Here is a 4408-nt window from a genome sequence, read left to right on the forward strand (position 1 = left end):
AGGCAAAAAAAAAAACGTTTTGGTTGACGTTTTAGTTTTTAGAGAATTATTGCATTTTGAAAGTGAATTTTATGTTCACCCAAATTCCAGGTTCGTGCCTTGTACTCATTTTTTAAAAATTAACATGCTCTCAATAAAATTATTGCAAACAATTGATAACAGTTCTAAGATGCCGTATATACTGTACGTATGAAGCTTGCCTACAAACTGTATGTTTGACACACAAAAACCGTAATGAAGGTTCTACCGAGATTTGAACTCGGATCGCTGGATTCAAAGTCCAGAGTGCTAACCATTACACCATAGAACCAGATAGTACCAATGCTGGTTATTCCTGTGTATTTTTACGACGTTTTAGCATTGGTTAAATGTAATTTATACGTCAGCGCATACAATGCTCGCAGTCCATTTCCAACTCTGGCCGTCTAAATAGCTACAACAGATGTTTCATCAGAAGACTGGTTGGGTGACCGGTCTGAGCGTTTAGTCTACCTCCAAGTCAATTTTAGTCGACCTAGTATAAGCAAGCAAGCTAGCTGTCTGTGTAACTATGCGAGCTAACGTAATTCAGCCCACAGCGAACCTTAAGTTAGCTGGATATTTGTTTTTCTGTTCTCTACATCGAGTACATAGCTAGCTACCTAGTTAAATATCTAGATATATGATGTTAGCCTTAGGTAGATACATGCTCGCTAGTTAACGTTAGCCACGATAGCCTTAACTACATAACTACGTTTTAAATTGGTAGCTTGTCTGTTACATAGGTGCCTTACGCACACTGGCCTTGCTCATTACAGTAAAATAAGCAATATTATTTTCGACGGTAGCTACCAAACAACAGGTTATTCAACAATCAGCAATGTAAGCTTGTTAGCTGGTTTATTCTAGATTTGCTTTGCACGTTGGGCATGGTCAGCTGCTCGGGCGCACTATCCAGAATCACCACACGGGGGCACTCCGTGCTCAGTAGTGGTATGTATTCGAGCGCCAGAAATGATCCGTTCCCAGGCATGTTAAACTGACTGTTTCGTTCATTTAGAAGGGAAATGAGCGCAATATAAGGACCTAATTAGGGCAATAACTTTGGGCGTTTAAACAAACAGACACGGGCAAATTAAGTGATTTAAGAGAATTTCAACATTCAATTCAATTGCTACTCTTCAGCGTTCATGGGTGTGTCTAATTATTGTGTGTCAATTTCCACGTTCTGAAGGCTGTTTTCAGAAGTTCCCTCAATTAATTTACATGACCCTTGCCTGCTTATTTTGATATACCAGTCCATTGTATATAAAGGCAGTTTTTCTTTTTAGGTGGATAAAATAGACATTCCTTGCAGTTATCATGGTTTTAACAATAACTGCAAGGCTTCACTGAACATTCTTATTCTGATGTAACCATCACTACTGGTAACTAGAAGCTTTTAGAGTTCTAGAACTTAGAACTAAGTTTGTAAAATAATAATAAATAAAATATAATAAATAAACATTCCAAATAACCTACTCTTCAAAGAGTTGAGATGCATGACCAGGTAGGCAACAGCATTGTGGCAATGGATATTCAGAACTGTAGTATGACACTGGAAACCCCAGTGCCAACCGAAAATTCCTGGAGGTGGGAGGTGGAACAGAGAAAATCTTTGGCCACGGTATTGCTGATATGGTTTCAGAATATAGTGCTAAAATCAATCTCTGTTCCTCCAAACCTGCATTTATTTAACATTATATCTGTTTTTGTTTGTTTTGTTGTGTCTGTTAAAAAACAATGCTGTGTCGGTTCATATTATATTATTTATTCTACTTTTCACTGGTGTCATTTAGCTGTACAACAAAGACATGGGGAGAGGATTATATTCACTCAACTGTATAATGAAATACTACTATTTTGGATTACTCCGTTTTTTTCTCTCTATTTCAAGGTAACTTCTTCATGACATTCATCAGAGAGAAGCTATGTGCGGTGGTTTAATAATAGCAAGTAATATTCATAAGATTTGTGTCTTCTCTTAACAAAAAGACTCAAAAGTACTTGATTAATTTCACTGGCATGGAGAGCCAGTGACACAGATGTGTTTAGACATGGGTGATACTAAAATGACGTAAACTTTCGAGCCTTTTTGTTTGTAGTGGACACCAGTCTTATTAATATTACTTAGCATTTCCTGTCAACAGACATGAAGCTTCTTAATTGATATACTGGAATACTTCTGGTGCAAAAACTACAACCCACAGCTGTGGATTGCATTTGGGAGAATTGTTTTGGCAAATGTTCCTTTTGTCTGGAAAAGAAGTACAGACGAAAGACTTAGATTTTGTCTGTAGTAGAGTTGAGTGATCCCTCCTAAAATTGGCATGTTAGTTAATCGTGAAAACCAATCAAGGATGGGACCATTACAGGTTTAAAATTGGCTAAAGCCCCTGCTGGTTTCCGTGAGTATAGCCAGTCATGATTGTGAACATGAATTTAGCTCCCAAGTTTATTCCATACAAGAGCTATTAAGTATTTTCTGTACATTAACCTGGTCAAATGGTAATGGTCAAGCAGTTCTGCTCACAAAACCCCCCATTGCGAACTAGTTCTCATTGTCAGCCATTTTAGATAACGACAAACACTTAACAATCTGCACTGACGTTTGAAACTACAATGGCTTGGTGAGAATAAACCACAATATACGTGGGAATGACACCAATTACAATGCCCCCCCCCCCCCCCCCCCCCAACCAAAAAAGAAACAGAAGAACTCCCGCAGAATATGTACTAAGACTCCCAAAACGTATGTCTGAGAAACGCTAACCAAGCACAGATGGAGCGACCGCAGCCAAGCCATTAAAAAAAGGCCAGTATCACCAAAGACAAAAGGTCATGTTGACACTATGCTTTGGAAGAGGTCAAAAGCAAGGTTCACTTCCTGTTATCCTAAACAAAAAAACACAAACATTCAAGGGTAGCCTCCCGCACAAGGACAAACTTGTTCCAGAAAGAACTCACGAGCTCTGTTCTAAATGAAGAAAAAAAAAGTGTTTCATATCAGGGTGAAAGATGCCGGACAACAGGGAATTCTGGGTAAACTAACTAAAAATTAGTTTGTATCGCAGCAAAACAGTTGGCCAGTATTTTGAAAATGCCATTTGTTGTACAGCTGTAAGCGGAAGTTAAAATAGTTGTGAGATTTAGGAAGTTTAAGAGATTCTCCCCTCTCCTAAGATAATTAATTTCTTGTCACCAATACAGGCACAGAAAAACTACGCTCCTACCTTTGCTTATCGCTTGGATTTGTACAGCGATCTGCTGTGAAATCTGTGTGTGTGTGTGTGTGTGTGCGTGTGGATGCGTGAAAGAGAGAGGGAGTGGAAAACAGAGAGAAGGAGAGAGAGAGAGCAAGAGAAACAGGGAGGCTATTGGCAATGGAGTTTTTTATTCGTAAGACAGTACTGTACCTGGATTTCCCTCCAATATTTATGTGCTCAGCAGTACTGAAACGCGGCATCTGATTTGCAGTGACAGTACGAAAATACAACCAGCCTTGTGTGTGTGTGCGTGTGCGTGTGCGTGTGCGTGTATGTGTGTGTCTGCGTCCACGCACATGAGATGAGTGAAAAAGAGAGTTGATAACACACGCTCATCTGCACCGCAAAATCTAAACACAAAGACATTGTTTTTGCAGCCCGTGTGTGGTTTCAGAGAAGAGAGCGCTGTGTGTGTGTTTTGCATGGAGTGGTGCGTGTGGATTCTCACTGTGTGCAGAGCGTTTGAGAATTAGCAGTGGAATTCCTCAGTTCTCTAATGCCTGCGGGCATGAGTTTGTGTGAGTCAGTGCTTGTGTGCACGCATGCAAGAGCAGTGTGTGTGTGTGTGTGTGCGTGTCTGTGTGCTTGTGTATGTGTTTGTGCATGTATATGTTTGTGTTTGTGAGTGTGTGTGTGCATGCACGCATGTATATGTCTGTGTGTGTGTATGCGCGTGTGTGTGTGTGTTGTGTGGGTATGTGCGTGTCTGCGTGCTTGTGTGTTTGTGTTTTTGTGTGTGTGTTTTGCGCACACGTGTGTGTGTATATCTGTGTGTGTGTATGTATGTGTGTGTGCGTGTGTGTGTATGCAAGCGCGCATGTATATGTCCGTGTGTGTGGGTGTATGCGTGTGTGTGTAAATCTGTGTTTATAATGTGTGTGTGTGCTTGTGCGTGTGTCTGTGTGTGTGTGCACATGTGCGCGCATGTCTGTGGATGTGTGTGTGTGCGATTGTGTGTGTGCGCACGTGCGCGCATGCGTGTCTGTGTGTGTGAGTGAGTGTGTGCGTATGTGTGTGTGTGTGTGTGAAGCTGATGATGTGGGTCATTACCCTCTCCCTGCCCCCAGGCCCAGAAGCAGAGAGGAGGAGGGAGGTGGGGGGAGGAGGAGGGAAGGGGGGGGGGG

At 41.3% G+C, this 4408-nt stretch overlaps 1 non-coding gene across 1 annotated transcript; it reads right to left on the minus strand.

Moving 5' to 3' along the window:
• Positions 1-238: 238 nt before the first annotated feature.
• Positions 239-310, minus strand: trnaq-uug. The gene has a single exon. It is a non-coding gene; the product is annotated as a tRNA-Gln (tRNA).
• Positions 311-4408: the final 4098 nt, after the last annotated feature.

This window comes from Anguilla anguilla, chromosome 4 (assembly GCF_013347855.1).
Source record: "Anguilla anguilla isolate fAngAng1 chromosome 4, fAngAng1.pri, whole genome shotgun sequence".
Lineage (NCBI taxonomy): Eukaryota > Metazoa > Chordata > Actinopteri > Anguilliformes > Anguillidae > Anguilla > Anguilla anguilla.